The sequence below is a fragment of the Callithrix jacchus genome, chromosome 10, assembly GCF_049354715.1.
Source record: "Callithrix jacchus isolate 240 chromosome 10, calJac240_pri, whole genome shotgun sequence".
Lineage (NCBI taxonomy): Eukaryota > Metazoa > Chordata > Mammalia > Primates > Cebidae > Callithrix > Callithrix jacchus.
The window spans coordinates 94,978,254-95,003,278 of NC_133511.1; the positions used below are offsets into that span (position 1 = coordinate 94,978,254).

Here is a 25,025-nt window from a genome sequence, read left to right on the forward strand (position 1 = left end):
CTTATTGCCGTTAGTTTCTATGGCAACTAAATAACTAAGTTCATTAAAACAGTAACCCAAGTAAACACCTAATACCAAATAAGCTCCAGCTACCTTAAGGGTAGACACCAATTTAAATAAGCTTTGTGATTGCTATTTGTCTTGCTGCTCAGAGGAATTTTTCACTTAATTTCAGGTTTTTTGTTTTTTGCTTTTTTTTTTTTGCTGTATTTAAATAGTTGAAATTGTCAACAATCTGATCATTTTATTAAAAGTAGCACTCTACTGTACACTGACTGTGACATTAAGGAAGACAGGGCAGAAAGGGAGTGCCTAAACATTCATCTATAGATAACTTATTCATTCATTCATTCACTCAATATTTAATTAATTATCCATTCAACAAATAATGCCCCCCTCCAATGAAAACTGCAAATATCATAAATATAATAAGGAATAAGCCGTTTACCTAATCATAAAGAAAAATTTAGTCTAGAAATGTAAATGAACTTGTACAAATGATTAGAATTTTATTATACTCTACATGAATCATGTTTTACCCAAATTTATAAGTGTTGTAAGACAGTTACAGATAAAGTGATTTGGATTTGAGCCTTCAAAGAAAGGAGAACAAGTCTTTTAGTTTTGGAGATCAAGAATGATTCAAGAAAAGAGTTGAAATAATAATGGAGTCTTTGAGCTTGGGTAGAATTTGGATTCAGAGAAGGCAGAGGGAAAGCTCATTATAGGCTTAGAATGAACGAAGGCATAGGAGCCTTTCCTAATGGAATATAGAACAAAGAATAATAAGTAATCTGTTTGATTTGAGATAGATATAAAGGAAGTTACAGGAAAAATTTTTCTCTAAAATAAGTGTGGCCTGAAAGTAGAAGGCACTGAAAGCCTGACTAATAGGTTTGGACAATGGGAAACACTGAATGATTGCGAACGGGTATTGGATAAGGTTATGGCTGTGTTTGGATTGTTCTCATGTTAGGTAGAGCATGAACTGGCTGGAGTAGCAGAGACCAGTAAATAAATGTTAGGAATAAGAAAAAAAAGAAATAAGACTTACGGCCTCTGAGGAGAAGAAACATAAATGGTGTCTCCTGAGGAAAAGATAGAGGAAGGAAGAGGAACAGTCTTAGGATCTTGACAAAAGCAGAAGGCCAAGCTGTATCACTCAGCTCCAAAAATCATTTCTAGGTCATCCATCATGAACTCATTCTGCTTTCCACTTGTCTGTCATCAAAACATTTATCTCAAAGTAATTGCTCCTTAGTCATCTCTCTCCCTAAAGAACAAGTGCATGAATCATAATTTCTATTTTATAGCAAGAAATAAGGAAGCATGAGAAGTTCTGAAATTTGCTTATCATTCAAAGTTCAGGTAGGGGCTAAGATAATAACCCAGGATATTAATGAAGAAAAACATGTCTAAGCAGAAGAGAGAAAGTAGCTTATTCAAGTTCTAATCATGTATATGATAAATACTAAACACCCAATAAATATAAATTAGTGAGTGAATTAATGAGGGAGTGAATAAATAAATCAAAGAAGGCCATAAATCCTTGAATCACTTGACAAGCTATTGAAACAAGCTCGAGATGTGACAGCAAGGTTGCCTCAATTTTTTATGTTTATATTTTTCAGCAATTTTATATGCATGACAATCTTCAACCTGTTCGAGTTGAGTCAAACTTTATTCAACCAAGTCAAAATTATCTGTGTTATGATGAGATTTAACATGCACGTGAACAACAGCAATAAGCCAATCAATGTACTAGACTCCATGCATATAAAGACATATAGAAGGATCTTGACCTCAAGAAGCTTATAATCTGGAGAGAAAAGTTATTATATAATAATTATAAACTGATACGAGTTAAAGTGGACGTTTTAAAGTCTGCAACATGAGCTCTATAAATTATCAAAATTGAATTCTATTTTATTCATTCTTTAATTTCTAACATTTTTTAAAAAATCAGAGATTGGCAATGTTTTACTATTTCACAAAGTTATTGTAAAAGATTTTCTGAGTTACAAACTTTACATACCTCAAGTGAGATGCTACTATTAAGACACGTAAGACATTATTGCCTCAACATTGCAAATAAGCTAGTAGCTAAGCTTTTCATATCTAGAAGTTGATAAAAGTAGTATCCATTAACCAAAATTTCAAAAAGTTCTCTCCAATTATAGTTTGAATGATTAGCTTTCTAAGGAGAAAATTCTGTCACTAAAATTTAAATTTGCCCCAAAACTTTTTAGGCAGACTATTTTCCCTGAAAAATGATAGATAACCAGCCCCTTTAAATGTATCAGGCCATATAAGAAAAAAATTCAACCACTGAAAATCAAATTATTTAAAATGGTAGATAATACTGCAGTAAGCAGTTGCTCCTTTTTGCCTTGACTCAGGCAATGACACTTGAATTCTGATTGTATTCAAGGCAAAGAGATATATTTTTCATACCAACCTCCGACTGTATTCCTATTGTGGCCTGACAGGGAAAACTTCTTTGGGTTCACATACAAAAGCTCATCATGAAGAAATAAAATGCTTTTTAAATAAGATAGCTTTGGACAGAAAATGAAATTCATATCTTACCTCTGATGAAGGCTGAACACAGCTGGAGTCCAGGACACCTGCAAGAGACAGAGGGAGGTGAATTTGGTTCATGGAATTCTTTCAGTAATACTTCACTTTGTATGCAAGTCTCAAACTAGGTTCTTCACGAGGTAAGCTAGTAAACTGGATTGCATATTGCATGGATTTATAATTCATGGTATTAAAATAGAACAGTGAAGTAGAAATTAAACAGAAAAAGCAATTTCTTGTTTTCTTTTTGCAGAACTACACCCACCACAAGCACCTTAAATATTGCATCTGTGCCCAATTATTATCCTGGAATGTATGAATCCATGGAATTTGAAACCAGGAGAAATCTTGAAAATCATCCTTGCCATTATGCCAGTCCTGATACTTCGTCATTTTTATTTTTTAGGTGAAGAAATTGACAATAAGAAAAAGTTGCTGTCCTAAGAAATAGAGGAGATGAAAATAGTGTATTGAGCTTCTGCCATGTGCTAGACACATTATTCATGGGTGCTATCTGTCGCAGATTAACCTCATAAGGACAGTTTTCCAAAGATAAGTGGCTATTTCAATTTTTGTTCATCTTTTGCATCATTTTGTAGCATACAGCCTCACACTTAACAGTTGCTCAATAAATATGTATGGCACGACTTAATAACTGTTTTATTAAAGACAAAGCCACAGAAGAAGCCAATGGCAGAATGTGACTTAAGATTCAGTTTTCCTGACACTAAACCCCTGTCCTTCTTACTGTGTCACAAACTTACTCACAAGTTTTCTGAGTGTTTGCTACCAAAGACTAGTCTTTGAGAGCAATCAGCCCCTGTTAAATTTACTCCTAGGTAAATATGCACAAAAAAGGTACCAGTCTTATTTCAAGTTAAAACCTAATTTTCAGTGTTTTTGGTAATATCTGATCATTGTTTGCTGCTCTATGTGTCTTTTAAAATGAGTGTTATTAATAGCCATTATTAAAATGTCAAAAAACAATAGCTGTTGGTGTGGATATGGGGAAAAGGGAATACTCAAACACTGTTAGTGGAAATGTGAATTAGTACAACCTCTATGGAAAACAGTATGGAGAGTCCTTAAAGAGCTATAAGTAGATCTAACATTCTATCCAGCAATCTCTCTACTTACTGGGCATCTTCCCAAAGGAAAGGAAGACATTATATTAAAATGACACGTTGTAGCTCAGAACTAAAACATATTTACAAGAAAAAAACAAATGCATTCAAAAGTCGATGAAGGACATGAACAGACACTTTTTAAAAGAAGACATATATGAGGCCAAGAAACATATGAAAAATTGTTCATCATCACTGATCATTAGAGAAATGCAAATCAAAACCACATTGAGATACCATCTGACGCCAGTTAGAATGGCGATCATTAAAAAAACTGGAGACAACAGATGCTGGAGAGGATGTGGAGAAAAAGGAACACTTTTACACGGTTGGTGGGAGTGTAAATTAGTTCAACCATTGTGGAAGACAGTGTGGTAATTCCTCAAGGACCTAGAAATAGAAATACCATTTGACCCAGCAATCCCATTACTGGGTATATAACCAAAGGATTATAAATCATTCCGTTATAAAGACACATGCACACATATGTTCATTGTGGCACTGTTGACAATAGCAAAGACCTGGAACCAACTCAAGTGCCCATTGATGATGGACTGGACAAGGAAAATGTGGCACTTATTCACTGTGGAATAATATGCAACCATAAAAAAGCATGAGTTTGTGTGCTTTGTAGGGACATCGATAAATCTGGAAACCATCATTCTGGCAAACTGACACAAGAACAGAAAATCAAACACCACATATTCTTACTCATAGGCGGGTGTTGAACGATGAGAACACATGGACACAGGGAGGGGACTAGGGGAGGGACAATGTGGGTATGTGGGTAGGGAGGTTTGGGAGGGATAGCATGGGGAGAAATGCCAGATATAGGTGACAGGGTTATGAAGGCAGCAAACCACATTGCCATGTATGTACCTATGCAAAAATTCTACATGATCTGCACATGTACCCCAGAATCTAAAGTACGATTATATATATATATAATATATATGACACACATGTAAATTTACAGCAGCACAATTCACAACTGCAAAGATGTGAAACTGAACTAAAGGCTATTGACTAATGAGTGGATAAAGAAAGTGTGGTATATATACAATGTGGAATACATGGAAAGGAACAAAATAATGACTTCCACAGCAACTTGGAGAGAGCTGGAGGCCATTATTGTAAGTGAGGTAAACAGGAGTGAAAAACCAAAACCCACATGCTTTCAATTATGAATGGAGGCTAAGCTATGAGTGTGCAAAGGCATACCGAGTGATATAATGAACCTTAGAGACTCCGAAGGAGGATGGTGGAAGAGGGCCAGAGATAAATATCTACACGTTAACGACAATATAAACTACTCAAGTGACAAGTGCACTAAAATCTCAGAATTCACCACTATATAATTCATCCATTAGCAACAACCACTTGTACCCCAAAAGCTATTGAAATAAATTAAAAAATAAAATCAGTGAAAAATAGAAATACTACTTTTCCACATATACCATCAGAGGACTTGCTATTTGACCACAGATTATTTAAAAGGAATTTGGGGCTTTAAGTTCATTAAGCCTTGTGCTCTTCTAATTAAACAACTTCAAACTTAAAAAACAAACAAATAAAATACAATAAATGTCATTAGGAGCTATGCTTTCTAAATAGTTTGACCAAGATAAAGTCTAGAATTATAATCAATCCAGTCCAAGCAGCATGCCATAGTGGTTTAGGAATTAAATGATAGTCTTAAGAATAAGAAGAACGAGGTTAAATAATCTCTACCATCCCATTTAGCTTTCATATTCTATAGCATTGTTTAAATTAAAATTTTGGAAAAAGGCTGGGTGTGGTGGCTCAAGCCCATAATCCTAGCATTTTGGGAGGCCAAGGCAGATGGATCACTTTAGTTTAGGAGTTTGAGACCAACCTGGACAACATAGTAAAGTCCAGTCTCTATTAAAAAAAAAAAAAAGCTGTGTGTGGTGGCAGAAACCTGTAGTATCAGCTACTAAAGAGGCTGAAGTGGGAGCATCACTTGAGCTCGGGAGGCAGAGGCTGTGGTCAGCTGAGATCACACCACTGCACTCCAACGTGGGTGACAGAGTGAGACCCTGTCTCCAAAAAAAGAAATTTTTAATTGAATTTTATTATTTAATTAAGTTAGAAATGATAATTAATTTAAATAATTTAATTTTATTAGTTTATTTAAATAATAAGTAATAAAAAGCTGGAATTATATCACATATAAAATTTACAAAAATATTTCATAAATAAAATTATTATGATATTAAATAATACACATTCTCTACTTAGAATAATGCCTGGCACACAGAGACTGTCAAAAAAGTTTGCTTTCTTCATTGTTATTATTGATTGTAGCAATAGTTGCATTTGGAATTTGAAGTTAGTAAACCCTAGGTAAAGGCATTGGGTGAACTGGATTTGAACTGGAGTTATCCTTCTACTAGGTGTGTGCAATCCGGAGAAACCTATGTTAACAATTCTGAGTTGTATGTATCCTCACCTACAAAACGAGGATACTAGCCTGCTTATGATTGCTGGACAAATTTAGAAAGATACTGCCTTCAAAAACTAACAGTATTATTGCTTCATAATAGTAGGAACCAAATAAATATTGCTCTTTCTATAGTTTTATTATTGTTACTGTCATGTGGTCACAATATATACATGAGGGTTTTTTGCTATATTCATTTTAATGAAGAGGAAACTGAAGTTTGTAGAGTAAAAATAACTTGAACATGTTCACCCAACCTCTTAAGAGGCAGAATTCAGATAATAAACTAGATCTACTGATTCTTAAGCAGACCAGTGTCCAATTAGGCAAAATTTTCTTTCAGAAAATGGTCCTTTCCTGCCATGGCTTGTTAGTGAAAGCCCATGAGTCTATGTACAAAATACTTGTGCTAATATGTTAATATTTTTGTTGGTTTCCAGAGGCACAATGCCTCAAACAAGCACTTTTCAGAAGTTCATCTTATGAAACAAAACTTTTGTGATACTTAGAAAAAACAATGGAGGGGGATCGTGTCTATGTCTCAATGTGAGAATTGGTCCATTTCTTAATCACCTGATTTAGATTCACATGTATATTAATATACCAAAGGAGTCCTGCACAGAATAGTTAAAAAAAAAATCAAACTCTATTAAACTCCAGATTTCCTGAATTATTTGAACACAGAAAACTCTCAGGAGCCCACAGAACCTGTTTAGGGAAATACTACCTTCTATGATGCTCAAAATTTCAAATACATTGGCAAGTTACTGGGGGAGATGATGAAGAACAAGATCGAGTTTTACTTTCCTTTCAAATTCCACAATGTATGTGGATACCTGATGCATCTGTATACGATCATATCTGAGATTATCTAATGTCTTGCTGTAACTTTTGAAATACAAAAATGAGAAGGACAGTTAACAGGAAATACTGGACTAATGTCAAAAACTGTAGGCTATTGTCCTAATTTTATAACTAACTGTACCTCAGGATACGGGTACAGTATCCTAACAGCTAGATTGCCTTGCATTAAAATCCTACCTTTGCCACTTAACAGCTCTGTGACTTTGGGCAAGTCTATGATGTCTACAAGCCTCCACTTACTCATCTGCAAAATAAGGATAATAATAAATACCTTTCATGGTTGCTACCAAGTTAATTGTAAAAGGGGGTCAATATCACCTACATGAGATGGCCATTGTAAGAATGGTGATAATGCATGCAAAATACCCATCAGAGATGAAGCATGTTAGACATCCACACAATTTTATCTATAAGTATGGCCACTTTAACACTTCTCATCTGCACTTTTCTTTTTTGGCAAACTAGAGTTGATTCAGCACCTGCCCATCACTCAGTGTTGCTGCTCTCATCCCCATTTTTTCATTCGTTCAGTCATTCTTTTTTCCTTTTATGTGTTAAACAGTTGATAACTAACTGTATACATTGGAAGAACCACACTGCATAGATGAAAATGGTGCATTCCTGGCACATAAAGACTACACAATCCATCAAAGATAACAAACAGTACTCCAGATACATATTGTTTAGGGCCAAAAGGGGGATGTATAAGAGTTAGTATGAGAACACAGCAGAAAGGGGAAAATTACTCCTTCCAGAAAGACAGAAAGGGACATTGGGAATGTTTCACAGAAAACTCATCTTTGAAATAGACCTTAGAGGTTGAAGAGGTGCTCACAAGACAAGAAGTTATGTCACTAAAAATTGCTACCATATATTAGTCCTTAAAATATGCCAGGAATGTCGAAAGTTGTAAATTCAAGTTCATGGCAATCAGGACTGATAGTGATGTCCCCATGTTAACCATCTTGGTAAACATATTCTGAGAGATGGCTGGCTGCCTCATCCCAAAATGTCAGCCCTAGGACTGACATTACAATGTGACTGGGCTCCATAAATTATGTTTGCTACTTTTATTTTGTTTTCATTCTTTCCCAATTTACACTTTAAGATTTTAAAAAGAAACTACACAGGTGCAGTGGCTCATGCCTGTAATTCCAGTACTTTAAGAGGCTGAGGTGGGAAGATCACAAGATCAAGAGATCAAGACCATCCTGGCCAACATGATGAAACCACATCTCTACTAAAAACATAAAATGCAAAATTTAGCCAGACGTGGTGTTGCACATCTGTAATCCTAGCAACTCAGGAGGCTGTGGCAGGAGAATTGCTTGAACCCAGGAGGCAAAGGTTGCAGGTTGCAGTGGGCCAAGGTTGTGCTACTGCACTCTGGCCTGGGCAACAGAGTAAGACTCCATCTCCTGGGGGGCGGGGAATGGGGTGGAGGGGGGAACTACATGGCATCTGAGGAAGAAAATAATCATCAATGAAAAAAGGATAATTTCTTACTTCTCTGTTCATTTCCTAATGCAGTGTCTTAATTAACACACTGCTGTGGTCTGAATGTTTGTGTTTCCCCATTCCTATGTTGAAATCCTAACCCCCAAAGTGATAGCATTAGGAAGTGGGACTTTTGGGAAGTAATTAGGGCATGATGGCAGAACTCCCTTGAATGGGATCAGTACCCTTATAAAAGAGGATCCAAAGAATCTTGCCCTTTTCACCATATGAAAACACAGCAAGAAGGCACAATTTTATAAGCCAGAAAGCAGGCTCTTACTAGACCCATATCTGCTGGTACTCTAACCTTAGACTTCCCAGGTCCCAGAATTGTAAGAAATAAATTTCTATAATTTATAAGGCACCCAGTTACAATATTTTGTTATAGCAACCTGAATGGCCTAAGATATACATCTTTTCAAATTACAGTTGTCTTTAATATTTACGTAAGTGCCATTTTCGTTCCTTATTCTAAATTTTAACATTTTTTATTTTTTAAGCTGTATTTCCCCTTTAAATCATGGCAAATACACGATTCATATGTTGTCTTTTGTTTTTGAAAAAAGAGGATGTTTTTCTGTGCCAGGAATGTGTAACACTTATTTTAGCTCATGAAATTAGACTTGCTTGCTTATAGTATTCCTCAAAGGGAATCACAATTTTCAGGGTGCTTACATTCCAAAATTCCTTTTTGGAGTTGATTTCTTGAGTTGGCTATTAAGTTGGCTTCCAGGTCTGGGTCTCATTTTGGCAATTACTCAGTTGCTCTGTACTTCCTCTCTTTTTCCAAGAAGATTTGGGGGTCATGGTAAAGGGCTCACATAGCAGCAAGTAACTCAGCTGGCAATCAAGGCAGCTTTACAATATTGGCCAGGCATGGTGGCTCATACTTGTAATCCCAGAACTTTGGGAGGCCAAAGCGGGTAGCTCACAAGTTCAGGAGTTTGAGACCAGCCTGGCCAACACAGTGAAACCCTGCCTCTACTAAAAATACAAAAATTAGCTGACCATGGCAGCAGGCACCAGCTACTCAAGAGACTGAGGCAGAAGAATCATTTGAATCTGGGATACGGAGGTTTCAGTGAGCCAATACTACACCACTGCACTCCAGCCTGGCTGACAGAGTGAGATTTCATCTCAAAAAAAGAAAAAAAAAATTATAGCTTATTGCTCTTAAAATGTGGCTGCATTTATAATTAGCACTTTTCCCTTTCTAGTCATCTCCTTTTAAATAATCCAAGGGGCTGAAGATGACTTTTTTTCTATCTTATGTGTGCATTCTTTCAGCAAATATTTATTGAGGACCTATTGTGTGCCAGGTACACTTCTCTGCATGGATTATGTTCTAAGAGCAAATTCGAAGCAAATTACCTACTCTTAGTTTTTTTTTTAATTTATTTTCATTTATAAAGAACTGGAGATAGAAATAGCTGCCTTGAATTCCTGTTAGAAGAATTAAATGAGACTTGTGCAGAAAGTACACAATAAAGTGCCTAACATACCACTAGGAATAATGCCATTCCCTTTAGATGAAAAATAATATTAAAAGGAAGCTTAGACATCCTCTGGATGATACCAGAGCAAAATCATTCCCCCTTTTTTTGAAGATAAGAATAGTAGCACTAAGAGAGAGAAAATAAACAACCAAAAAGTATTATGATAGGGTATATAACGGCTAAGAAAAAAAAGCATGGAAAAGTTGATAGGGAGTAGGAGAGCTATGGGGGAACAAATTGTACATTGAATCATTGAAGACATGCCCACATCCTACTTCATAGTGCATATAATGACATCTGTAAAAATCAACAGGAAAGAATGCTGATAGAAATAATCTTTCATAATTCACAGAGTTATATCAAAATGTATTTATAGGAAGAATTAGTCCTTGCATTTTTTGGAATAATTTATTTTGTGCTTTCTATGAAAAATAGAATTTACTCTTAAAAGGTATAATTATTACGATGAGTATAAATTTACAGGCTCTGAGTAGTAAACCAAATTTAAGGTGAGAAACATGCCATGGAATTTCAGTCTTGCAACCCGGGCTACCAGATGTTAGAAACTGACATGACGGTGATCTCCAAATGGAAACTTGCCAAATGATAACTACAAAGAAAGACATAGCCCATCTAGTTCAACAGACAACAACAACAGCAACCACCCCTCTGTTTCTTCATGGAAGAAATCTTCTTCTGGTTCATTTACATTTGCTACAGAATTTGTACATCTAGAGGAGATTAACAGAATGGCTCCCTGGGCCCAGGTGTGCTTTTGGAATGAAATCTCTGCCCTCGGGTGGAAGTTAAGAACAAAAAAGAGAGGTTGGTGGGTTGTTTAGGTAGAAGTAAGGTTCTTATTGATATTCCCTAACCAAGACACCTGTTTTGTACCATTTAATAAACGAAAGTGAGAAAGGAAATTAGAAGGATCTGATGTTACACTTGATAATTGAGGTAGCTATAAAAATGTAACAGCATGCCTATGGAAGGGTACTAACATGGAAACAAGATGGACCAACAAAAAGCCCTCCTTAGTGCTGATATTTTTACTGACTCCCCAGTGCCCTGCCCCACCTAGTCTTTCATACTTGACCTCTACCTCTTGATTTTTTCCTTCTCTCCCTCACCCTCCACAAGCTTCCTCAGGAGCCAGTTATGTGCATTATGTCCTTAGCCAAGGGAATGCATGGAGCCCAATTCAGTAACCTGGGTGACCTTTCTGTAAGTCATTTTTACTTTCATTGTGACCCAGTATCCCTGCCCTAGGAAACAAACTTTTTTCCCATTTTTAACTGAAGTTTCCATCTTAGACAACCTTTTGAGAATTTTTTCCCCATCTTTCTTCATAAGTTTGAGTGTCTCTCTTATTATTGCTGTTATGATGATGATAATGAGAGTGGTAATACTGATATGTCAGACATTTATGTTATTTATGTATATTCTTCATTAATCTTTTTTTTTTTTTTTTTTTTTTGAGACGGAGTTTCGCTCTTGCTACCCAGGCTGGAGTGCAATGGCGCGATCTGGGCTCACCGCAATCTCCGCCTCCTGGGTTCAGGCAATTCTCCTGCCTCAGCCTCCCGAGCAGCTGGGATTACAGGCATGCACCACCGTGCCCAGCTAATTTTTTGTAATTTTAGTAGAGACGGGGTTTCACCATGTTGACCAGGATGGTCTCGATCTGTTGACCTCGTGATCCACCCGCCTCGGCCTCCCAAAGTGCTGGGATTACAGGCTTGAGCCACCGCGCCCGGCCTCTTCATTAATCTTTACATGAAAAATTCAAGGTAGCAAATTTTACCTTCCGTCTATTGTGCAAAGAATTATGGATATGACTACTGGGCAGAGTTAACCTCAATCAGATTCATGAAAAGCCCATAAAATTTTTATGGGAGATGTACCAGCTTGGACTAAAAAAATAGAATTCAAAATGAAGAGGCCACTAGTTCTCCAGATTTCAATAAGAAAAAAGCATGATGATAAAGCTACCTAGCTACACACATGGAAAACTAATTATATCTTAGTGGGCATAGACAGAAGCCCACAGCTCAGAGCCAAGAGCAAAAGAGAACAGGATAAAAGAATTACTTTCAGGAAGCAGACGTTGGTCCTAATATAAGAACATGTTTTTTCTAGAGTTGAAGAACCTGACAATATGGGCCCTTCAAACTTGATGCTGCAATTAGGATGAGATATTTGTGGGTCCTGTGATGGAGTTCAGTATATTTTACACTTAATGTGAGAAATGTGAATAATTTGTGGCCAAAGAGCTAGAAATTTACCAAGTTTACCAGTAAATTGTGGTAAATTGCAAAATACAGCCATATTCTCCCACTTCTATCATACAAGCCTCTTTGCACTGTGACTTTTCCATGTGTCTCATCAATATGTGGAATCTACTTTTTCACTTCTTACACTTGAGATGAACCATGATTAGCTTTCACCAATAGCATGTGGAAGAAGTAATATTGCATGACTTCCAAGCCAAGACCTCTAGAGACATTGCAGCTTCTTTCCTCTTTCAAAAGCTGAGACCACCTTCCTGTGAAAAAGACCAGGATTAAAAACGACAGAGGAAGGGAGAAGTTGGTCATCTCAGCTATTCTACCCAACCCTTGTCATACATCAGGTGACTGTGGCTGCCTGAGTAAGCCCAAGTGAAATCTAAAAAAAAAAAAAACAACTGCATCAATCTACAGAATCATGAGAAAAAAATAAACTTTTTTTTAAAGCCACTGTTTTATGGCTTAGCTTCAAGTTTGTTATTCACCCATAAATAATGAAAACACCATGTGACACATGTGAAATTACATAATACTATCAGTTTTACCTTCTTTCCATAGATGTTCATATATTAAAGGAAGTCCTGAGTATTTGAGTAAAGCTGAATAATAATGCCTTCAGTTATGCTGCTCAGTATTTTTCAAAATAACATTACATTCAAGTAATATTATTCAATATAAATCTTGGCCACAAATTGCTCGGAAAAAACATCTGCATCAGTAGTAAGAAAGTGCTAAATAACCCAATAACTTAGCATGAAAGAAAGGCCGGAAGAGAAAGACAATTAACTCTGAACTATCAACCAAAACAAATAAACTGACTAAAATAAACATAAACAGTTTTGACTGAATTATAAAGCTTAAAGTAAGTTCAACCTTTCTGTTACAGAAGCACAGATATCAGTATTAGAAACGTTTCAAAAGACAAAGGATTCAACCTCCTATATAGAATTCAGGCCAATGAGTATCTGGGCTTGGCTGAACACATTTAACAAGAAATAATTTGCTTTCTCACTGAGTAATATAGTTTATTTCAATGCAGCTAAAAATGGTAGACTGTCCCTCTTTTGCACGGAAATCTGGCAAGTTCATAAAGAAAAAATCTCACTAAAGACTTGCTTTTATCTAAATCAGAGTTCCCCAGATGTTGGCCTCAAATAAGATTGATCAGACCCTCCTGTGGTGCTGGAAAACAGGTATATATTTCAAGTCCATTTACCTTGACATGCTAAATCTGGATCCCATAATTTTTCAGTTGTGTGCTAGGTCATTCTTATGTGCAGAACCTCTGCCTTATACTTTAAGGTCTTCAAGTATCGATACAACATCCTACTTGTTCTTGTATTTCTAGCTGTTGTCATACTCATTGGCATATATGGGAATTCAACCATTTTTCCCGGAGACTAGTGAATGGAAGAGTAAATGATGAATGAATGCCTTGTTGGCTCTCAGAGTTCAATACTGTCATGTCTTATCAGTCTCTGCTTCAGTTTAGATATGTGTTATAAATGGAGCCAAACCACATACATGACTGTAGGCAGGTTAAATTTTAGAGACGTGGCCTAATACCAAATTCCAGTTCTTAGCACAGGGTAGGTGGTTAACATACAGTTGTTGAAAGATTTTGTTCTGAAACTTTTGCTAGTCTATTTTCCATCATTTGTCATAATATACTTAGAATAATGGATTTCTGTTCTGATAACTGAGACTTCAGTCTTTTGATTTGAAAAACTGTCTATGACTCCCGTCCTTTTGTACAGGGATTTGTCAATCTCTTTCCAAAATTGTCAGGTGGAACACCTGGCCACAAAATTACCTAGCCCAGTGGTTCAGTTTCTTGGAACTGCTGCCTGACTCCCTTGTAGCTGCCTTCCCAGACCCAAGTGGCACATACTCTTGCACATTCCATTTCTGTGATATATTCCTTAGCCCTTCCTGAGGGTAACTGCCAGCCTGAAACCATTGCCTATTCCTATTTCTTCATAATATCATTCCCTAACTCCCTCTGCCTTTCCTTTATAGCCCATCTTCAGATTCCAGATCCTATTACCCAAATCTTTCCTCTGATGTGGAATATCATCATATTTGACTGTTTTATTTGTTTCCAGTGTGTGGACCAGAGTACAATGTCCCTTGCAAATAATAAAATGGTAGGAAATCATTTCTCTAATTTGATTCGGAAGCTGAGAGTTAAAACTAATTACGTCCCCATTCTTCTTTTTTAGTTGTGCTTGGAATTTGGGTCAGCCAAAAATGAACTTGAAAGCTGGCTGTACCATTAACACCTAAAAATTACTTAATTCCTGTAAATAGCACTTTCATCTGCAAAATGGGAACAACATTAGTATTTCTTCATTAGATTGGTGTCAGATAATGTGTTTTGCACACTGCCAGGTACAGAGTAATTTCTTAGTAAGCGGTAGTATATTAGACTGACCTAGGATTGCTATAAAGAAGTACCTGAGACTGGGTAATGCATAAAGAAAAGAGGTTTAGTTGGCTTGTGGTTCTACAGGATGTGCAGGAGCATAATGCTGGCATCTTCTCAGCTTCTGGACATGCCTCAGGAAACTTAACTCACAGTCATGGTGGAAGGTAAAGGGGGAACAGGCATGTCACATGGGCCAAACAGGAGCAGAGTGAGAAAGTGAGGACGCCACACAGTTTTAAACAGCTGAATCTCACAAAAGTCATTCTCTATTGTGAGGACAGCACCCAGAGGATGATGCTAAACCCATCCCCATGATGCAGTCACCTCACACCTGGCCCAACCTCCAATACTGAGGATTACAATTTAACATGAGATTTGGGTGGGGACACAGATTCAAACTATATCAGATAGTATTGTTAGGACTCTGTATGGATCCTCTCCAGAAGTTCATCACCTAACATATGGCAACAAAGTGTTAGGAAACAGTGCGAGCATTTTTCAGTTTCTTCTAAGATAAGAATGCATCTGTATCATCCCTAGTGCATAAATCCTCTTACCTAAAAATAGAACACCTTCTGCTTTGTGTCAGGAACTATCATTATTCCATTAGCAGCTTTGCTGAAAGCCACTGAGAGCTCAGCAGAACCACTGTTTCTGCAGGTTGCTCTTTGACCCCTAAAGGACCACAGGGGCTGAATTTCATTCCACTCTCTGTTACATCGTGCCACACATCCCTCACAGCTCTCCCTGTCACTTACAGCTCATACCTTAATAATAGATGTATCTCTCCTTGCTAGATAGGAGGAAATCATAGAAACCACCAATGTTATACTAATGATAACGGATCAATCCATTCATTCATTTCAAGGAAGTGACTAATTGTAAGAAGCTTACAAACATATGGAAAAAATAATTTATGCTGGTTAGGAAATTTACATTCTGGTTTCTCCCTGTGAAAAGAGAGACAGATGACAGTTCAGGATGCCATGGCTAGTAGTTTGTGAAATTTGGCTCTGATGCAAAGTCTAATTCAAAAGGGAGCTGCTTCCATTTTTTCCCTCTAACTTTAGGACTCATGAATTAGACTAGGTGAAGAAATGATGATAAAAATAATTACAGATTTACATTTGCTGGGTATTCACTATGTATTATCCACTATATTAAGGGAATAAGGTTTACTAAGGCACTTATTTTGCAGAAAAGTTAAGAAGTAAATATTCATATTCCACTATATAGAAGGGGAAACTAATTCTGAGAGATTGGGCATTATGTCTAATGCCTCCAGTGAATGGGTGCCAGAGCCAAGATCCTAGCACTGATTATCTGGCTTCAGAGCCAGGCATGGGCTCAAGACCAGCACATTTTTTCTATAAAAGGCCATATAGTAGATATTTTAGTCTTTGTGGGTCATACTGTCTTCGTTACAACCACTAATTTTACCAGGATCATGCAAAAACAGCCACAGACAATATGTAAATGAACGAGGGTGGCTGTATTCCAATAAAACCTCAAAGAAACAGGTGTGTAGCATACTCCTGTTCAACACAATGAATGTACTGAGCTTCATCAAAGTAACTGGCAGTCTCTTACAAATTAGAAACTAGATGGGCTTTGAATGAAGATTCTGCCTCCCCATCACCTTATCAGCTTTCTCCTTTGGCCCCGGGCAGTGGGATGAGCCTTGAAAGAGAAGCTGTAATGTTTACTCTTGCTCCGAATGAAGCCAATGGAAACTTGGCCCTTGACCAGCAGCCTCTCAGCCTGGACAAAGTTGGGTCAGAGTGAATGTATTCGTTCCATCACCTTCCATTTTGGGGTTAACTTTTTTACATTTCCTAGCAACAAAAGAATGAATAATAAATGAATACAGATACTTTCAAACTCAAATTCTTGTATGGCCACCCCAATAGGAGAGTAACAATTCTGATAAAGTCTTTCACCTCACTATTAGATACTGCAGCAGAACTACTGAGTAATTAATTGATCACTATTTATTACAGTGCCCTGATTCCTGATGAAGTAATCAGTCACTACTAAGTAGAGAGGCTGTGTCATGCAGTGAATGGACTCTGGAGCCAGACCACCTGGGTTCAAATCCTGGCTCTGACATCTGATGGCTATATGACCTTGGAAAAATTAACTCATTTTTCTGTGTCTCCACTATGTATCTGTAAAGAAAGATAATTATTAAATCCATAAGGTTAGGTAAGGACTAAATGAACTAATATATGCATATTAAGTGTTTGGAAAAGTGCCTGGTACAGAACACACACACAATAAAGACTTGCTATTTTTTATTAAAGAAACTGGGGGAAAGAATTCTTAATTTTTCCATTTTTTTTTTTTTAGTAAGGAAATAATGATTAAACTTATACTCTGAACAATGGTTTTTCTGAATAAGACACAGCCCTGGCCCTTAAGGAGCTTAAATCTAGTAGCCACAAGCCACCACACCTGGATAATTTTTTGTATTTTTAGTAGAGATGGGGTTTTGTCATGTTGGCCAGGCTGGTCTCAAACTCCTGACCTCAGGTGATCTGCCCACCTCGGCTTCCCAAAGTGCTGAGATTACAGGCATGAGCCACTGTTACTGGCCTAGACTGAACTTGTTAAAAAAGTGTTTATTATCTTTCCCCACAGAGCTCAGAAATGTCTATTATCTAGAGTCTTTATCACAGTAGAGTATGTCCTGTATTATTCAAGCCACTTCAGCTCTTAAATGGGACATATTAAGAACAATTGGATACTGTGGCAGCCGTTAAAACATGCTGCTCAGAGCTCTTGCTATGGGGAATATGATTAACAGACCCAGAAGCTTCTGAATTTATTCCCCACATTCGTGCCAAGGCTCAACCTTCTATGGGCCACTCCCAGTCAGTGGCAGAGCAAGATGAAAATACTAATACCGGCCCATTCTGTGAGACACAGGATTCTTTGAACCAAAGTGCCTCTGGCTTGTGGATGTCTCATCAGCCTAATCAACACTTTCTTTGAGCTACTATAGAGTCTCTAAACTGAAATTCTCCTTGCCCTGTGCTCCTTCTTCACTCTCTTGCACAAATGTCAAGCCTGCATGATGGATGGAGGTTCCTTTTCCTCCTCTGACTTCCCACCTAATCCTTCACAGACATTTCCACTAATAAATCCAGCTGAATTTTACCTTAGCACCTACTTCTTGTAGGATCCAAAATAATACAGACACTCAGAATTTATTTATACAGATCCTGACCTAGTAGGGTTTATCTGCCTTACCCTTATTCCTGGCTGGATTTTTCAACTTTGTTCTATTAATTACTCAACATAAACCCACTCCATTGGACACATGACGGAGTTTTCAAGACTATGACTTCTGCTCCAATTCCAAGTTAGAATAGTATCTCTCTGCCAGAAGTCAGTGCTTCTATTTATTTGATCAGCAATACCGTTATTCCCCCTCACCCACACACAGTGAACACTGCCCCTTCTTTTGTAACTTCCCATTGGCTGCCTCAGCTCTCTAATGATATTTTTCTGGACCTCACGGTAACCTTTCAAAATGGTGTGCATAAAGCATCTAATAAGAGATATCTGATTTCTATTTTTTAATCATTATTATACTTTAAGTTTTGGGATCCATGCGCAGAATGTGCAAGTTTGTTACAAAGGTATACACATGCCATGGTGGTTTGCTGCACCCACCAGACCATCATGTACATTAAGTATTTCTCCTAATGCTATCACTCCCCTAACCCTTCACCACCCCACCACAGGCCCCTGTGTGTGATGTTCTCCTCCCTGGTCCATGTGTTCTTGTTGATCAACTCCCACTTATGAGTGAGAACTTTTTTTTTTTTTACTTTAAGTTCTGGGGGACACGTGCAGATCATGCAGGGTTGTTACATAGGTATATACGAGCCATGGTGGTTTGCTGCATCCATCCCCCCATCATTACATTAGGTATTTCTCCTAATGTTATACCTCCCTAATATTGCCATACCCTGCTAACCCTTCCCTAGCCCCTCACCCCCCAACAGACCCCAGTGTGTGATATTCCCTTCTTTGTGTCCATGTGTTCTCATTGTTCAACACCCACTTATGAGTGAGAACATGCAATGGTTTCCTGTTCTGTCAGTTTGCTGAGAATGAGGGTGTCCAGCTTCATCCATGTCCCTGAAAAGAACATGAACTCATCCATTTTTGTGGTTGCATAGTATTCCATGGTGTATATGTGCCACATTTTCCTTGTCCTGGCTATCATCGATAGGCATTTGGGTTGGTTCCAAGTCTTTGCTATTGTAAACAGTGCCACAATGAACATACGTGTGCATGTGTCTTTATAATAGATTGATTTATAATCTTTTGGATATATACCCAGTAATGAGATTGCTGGGTCAAATAGTATTTCTAGTTCTAGATCCTTGAGAAATGGCCACACTTTCTTCCACAATGGTTGAGCTGATTTACACTCCCACCACAGTGTAAAAGACAATTTTACATATCTTATTTCTCCACATCTTCTCCAGCATCTGTTGTCTCCTGATTTCTTTTAGTGATCGCCATTCTAACTGGCATGAGATTGTATCTCTATGTGGTATCTCAATGTGGTATTGATTTGCATTTTTATAATGGCCAATGATGATGGGCATTTTTTCATATGTTTGTTGGTCACATAAATGTCTTCTTTTGAAAAGTGTCTGTTCATATCTTTTGCCCAGTTTTTGATGGGTTTTTTTTTCTTGTATATTTGTTTTAGTTCTTTGTAGATTCTGGCTGTTAGCCCTTTGTCAGATAGGTAGATTGCAAAAATTTTTTCCCATTCTGTTTGTTGCTCGTTCACTCTAATGATTGTTTCTTTTGCTGTGCAGAAGCTCTTAAGTTTAATTAGATCCCATTTATCTATTTTGGCTTTTGTTGCCATTGCTTTTGGTGTTTAAGTCATGAAGTTTTGCCTATGCCTATGTCCTGAATGGTATTGCATAGGTATTCTTCTAGTAATTTTATGGTGTTAGGTCTTATGTTTAAATCTTTACTCTATCTGGAGTTAATTTTTATATAAGTTATAAGAAAAGGGTCCAGTTTCTGCTTTCCACACATGGCTAGCCAGCTTTCCCAACATCATTTATTAAACAGGGAATCATTTCCCCATTGCTTGTTTTCATCAGGTTTGTCAAAGATCAGATGGTTGTAGGTGTGTGGCATTACTTCTGAACCCTCTGTTCTGTTCCATTGGTCTACATCTCTGTTTTGGTATCAGTACCATGCTGTTTTGATTACTGTGGCCTTGTAATATAGTTTGAAGTCAGGTAGCTTGATGCCTCCAGCTTTGTTCTTTTTGCTTAGGATTGTCTTGGCTATGCAGGCTCTCTTTTGGTTTCATATGAAGTTTAAGGTGTTTTTTTTTTTCCAGTTCTGTGAAGAAGGTCAATGGTAATTTGATGGGGACAGCATTGAATCTATAAATTACTTTAAGCAGTATGTCCATTTTCATGATATTGATTCTTCCTAACCATGAGCGTGGAATGTTTTTCCATCTGTTTGTATCTTCTCTTATTTCCTTGAGCAGTGGTTTGTAGTTCTCCTTGAAGAGGTCCTTCACATCCTTTGTTAGTTGCATTCCTAGGTATTTTATTCTCTTTGTAGCAATTGTGAATGGGAGGTAACTCATGATTTTGTTCTCCGTTTGTCTATTATTTGTGTATAGGAATACTTGTGATTTTTGCACACTGATTTTGTATTTTGACTTTGCTGAAGTTGCTTATCATCTTAAGGAGATTTTGGGCTGAGACGATGGGGTCTTCTAAATATGCAATCATGTCATCTGCAAATAGAGACAATTTGACTTCCTCCTTTCCTAATTGAATAGGAAAGGAGGAAGTCAAATTTCTTTTTCTTTTTCTTGCCTGATTGCACTAGTTAGAACTTCCAATATTGTATTGAATAGGAATGATGAGAGAGGGCACCATTTTCTAGTGCCAGTTTTCAAAGGGAATGCTTCGAGTTTTTGCCCATTCAGTATGATAGTAGCTGTGGGTTTGTCATAAATAGCTTTTATTATTTAGAGATATGTTCCATTGATACCTAGTTTATTAAGAGTTTTTAGCATAAAGGGCTGTTGAATTTTGTCAAAGGCCTTCTCTGCATCTATTGAGATAATTGTATTTTGTTTATGTGATGGATACATTGATAGATATGCATATGTTGAACCAGCCTTGCATCCCCAGGATGAAGCCTACTTGATCATGATGGATAAGCTTTTTGATGTGCTATTGCATTCATTTTATCAGTATTTTATTGAAGATTTTTGCATTGATGCTCATCATGGATATTGGCATGAAAGTTGCTTTCTTACTTGTATCTCTGCTAGGTTTTGGTATCAGGATGATGTTGGCCTTATAAAATAAGGTAGGGAACACCACAAAGATATTCCTCAAGAAGAGCAACCACAATGCACATAATCATCAGATTCACCAGGGTTGAAATGAAGGAAAAAATACTAAGGTCAGGTTACCCACAAAGGGAAGCCCATCAGACTCACAGTGGATCTCTCAGCAGAAACTCTACAAGCCTAAAGAGAGTGGGGGCCAATATTCAACATCCATTAAGAAAAGAACTTTCAACCCAAAATTTCAAATCCAGCCAAAATAAGCTTCATAAGTGAAGGAATAAAATACTTTGTGGACAAGCAATTGTTGAGAGATTTTGTCACTACCATGCCTGCCTTCCAAGAGTTCCTGAAGGAAGTACTAAAGATGGAAAGGAACAACTAGTACCAGCCACTGCAAAAATGTACCAAATGATAAAGACCACTGACACAATGAAAGAACTGCATCAACTAACAGGCAAAATAACCAGCTAGTATCAAAATGGCAGGATCAAATTCACACAAGACAATAGTACCCTTAAATGTAAATAGGTTAAATGCCCCATCAAAAGACACAGACTGGCAAATTGGATAAAAAGTCAAAAGACCCATTGGTGTGCCATATTAAGGATATGCATCTCACATGCAAAGACACACACAGACTCAAAATAAAGGAATGAAGAAAGATTTACCAAGCAAATGGAAGGAAAAAGAAAAAAAAGCAGGGGTTGCAATCCTAGTCTCTGATAAATGGGCATTAAATCAACAAATTTCAAAAGAAACAAACAAAGGCATTACATAATGATAAAAGGATCAATGCCACAAAAGAGCTAACTATCGTGAACATATATGCACCCAATACAGGAGCACCCAGTTCTATAAAGCAAGTTCTTAATGATCTTAGACTCCCACACAATAAGAGTGGGAGATTTTAACACTCCACTGTTAATATTAGACAGATCAATGAGACAGAAAATTAACAAGAATATCCAGGACTTGAACTCAGAACTGGACCAAGCAGACCTAATAGACATCTACAGAACTCTCCACCCCAAATTCACAGAATATACATTCTTCTCAGCACCCCATCATACCTATTGTAAAATTGACCACATAATTGGAAGTAAATCACTCCTGAGCAAATGCAAAAGAATAGAAATCATAACAATCTCTCAGACCACAGTGCAATCAAATTAGAACTTCAGGATTAAGAAACTCACTTGAAACTCTACAATTACATGAAAACCAAACAACCTGCTCCTAAATGACTACTGGATAAATAACGAAATGAAGGCAGAATTAAAGATGTTCTTCAAAACCAATGAGAATGAAGACACAACATACCAGAATCTCTGGGACACATTTAAAGCAGTGTCTAGAGGGAAATTTATAGCACTAAATAACTATATGAGAAGTGAAGAAATATCTAAAATTGACATCCTATAGTAAAAATTAAAAGAGCTAGAGGAGCAAGATCAAATACATTTAAAAGCTAGCAGAAGACAAGAAATAACTAAGATCAGAGCAGGACTGAAGGAGATAGAGACATAAAAAACCCTTCAAAAAAATTAATAAATCCAGGAGCTGGTTTTCTTAAAAGATCAGCAAAATAGACAGACCACTAGCCAGACTAATAAAAAAGAAAACAGAGAAGAATCAAATAGATGCAATAAAAAATGATAATGGGGATATCACCACTGATTCCACAGAAATACAAACCACTATCAAAGATTACTGCTAACAACTCTATGTACTTAAACCAGTAAATCTAGAAGAAATGGATAAATTCCTGGAAACTTATACTCTCCCCAGACTAAACCAGGAAGAATAAACCAGTAACAAGGTCTGAAGTAGAGGCAGCAATTAATAGCCTACCAACCAATAAAAGTCCAGGTCTAAATGGGTTCACAGCCAAATTGTACCAGACATAAAAAGAGGAGCTGTTACCATTCCTTCTGAAATTATTCCAAACACTACAAAAAGAGAACATTTCTTAATGTTGCTTACTAAATGTAAGACCTATAGAGACAAACTCTTCATTACTGGATTTAAGAAGGAATTTAGACATTAACGTTTCTAATCATGACTTTTCACAGATGAGGAGTCCAAGGACAAAGATACCAAGAGACTTTCCTGAGGTCAAGCACAGAATGGAAATGATACCAAAACAAAAAAGTGTTGTAATCCCAAAGAAACAAGAAGCCTAAATAACAGATGCAGCAACTTTCTGAAGAGCTCCAGCATCCACAAAAGAAGAAAATAAAAAGGAAATTCAAGCTAGTTAGAATGGCGATCATTAAAAAATCTGGAGACAACAGATGCTGGAGAGGATGTGGAGAAAAAGAAACACTTTTACACTGTTGGTGGGAGTGTAAATTAGTTCAACCATTGTGGAAGACAGTGTGGCGATTCCTCAAGGCCTTAGAAATAGAAATTCCATTTGACCCAGCAATCCCATTACTGGGTATATATCCAAAAGACTATAAATCGTTCTACTATAAGGACACATGTACACGAATGTTCATTGCAGCACTGTTTACAATAGCAAAGACCTGGAATCAACCCAAATGCCCATTGATAATAGACTGGATTGGAAAAATGTGGCACATATACACCATGGAATATTATGCAGCAATCAGAAATGATGAGTTTGTGTCGTTTGTAGGGACATGGATGAATCTGGAGAAAGTCATCCTCAGCAAACTGACACAAGAACAGAAAATAAAACACCGCATATTCTCACTCATAGGTGGGTGATGAAAAATGAGAACACATGGACACAGAAAGGGGAGTACTAAACACTGGGGTCTATTGGGGGGAAAAGGGGAGGGCCAGTGGGAGGGGGAGGTGGGGAGGGATAGACTGGGGAGAAATGCCAAATGTGGGTGAAGGGGAGAAGGAAAGAAAAGTACACTGCCATGTGTGTTCCTACGCAACTGTGTTGCATGCTCTGCTCATGTACCCCAAAACCTAAAATCCAATAAAAAATTAAAAAAACAAAAAAAACAAAACAAAACAAAAAAGGAAATTCAAGATGGCATATGAGGACAAGGGTTCTGAAAGAGAAAGACTGTATTGTTTTTAAGGAGTTTTATATAAAAAAGGAAAAACCTGCTAATAAAATTATAAGTAAGAATAGTAATTTGGAAAATCAAGTGCTTAATAAATCAATTTTAGACATTACAGGTTCTTGCTTGAATATTTGGCTACAGGCTCAAATATAACAATGAGTGTTCCAATAATCACCACATGCAAATATAGCTACATAGGCCTTCCAGGTAAGGAGAATGTAATTTATATGAAAGGACATTATTCTTTTTCTAACAATAAAATTGGATCATTTATCTTTGAAACTGTTATTTTTTTTCTAAAATCATAATAAATACAATTTTTTATCTCCTAGAGGTTATCTTTTTGTCTTTGTTATGTGCAGCTCTCGACTTCAACATTAACCAGACAGTAGCACAAGAAAAATTTCTTCAATGAGTGGAAAATATGATCAATTTCTTGATGTTACATTGGTGATTTTCATTTCTTAGACCAATAATCTACAAACTCTAATGAGTATATCACACAGAGCTATCAGTAAAAATTTTTGACTATGCATTTTTTAAGAAATAGTGATCACAAGTATAAGATATACGGGCCGGGCGCGGTGGCTCACGCCTATAATCCCAGCACTTTGGGAGGCCGAGGCGGGTGGATCACAAGGTCAAGAGATCGAGACCATCCTGGTCAACAAGGTGAAACCCCGTCTCTACTAAAAATACAAAAATTAGCTGGGCACGGTGGTGCACACCTGTAGTCCCAGCTACTCGGGAGGCTGAGGCAGGAGAATTGCTTGAACCCAGAAGGCGGAGGTTGCAGTGAGCCGAGATCGTGCCATTGTACTCCAGTCTGGGTAGCAACAGCGAAACTCTGTCTCAAAAAAAAAAAAAAAGATA

At 37.2% G+C, this 25,025-nt stretch overlaps 1 long non-coding RNA gene across 2 annotated transcripts in view; it reads right to left on the reverse strand.

Annotated features, from left to right (window-relative positions):
• LOC118145478 (uncharacterized) overlaps positions 1–25,025 on the reverse strand; it is a 259,562-nt gene that overhangs the window by 132,330 nt on the left and 102,207 nt on the right. For both annotated transcript variants that reach the window (XR_004730596.3, XR_004730597.3), the window contains exon 2: positions 2,590–2,627. This is a non-coding gene — a long non-coding RNA (uncharacterized LOC118145478). The remainder of the gene's footprint in view (positions 1–2,589; positions 2,628–25,025) is intronic.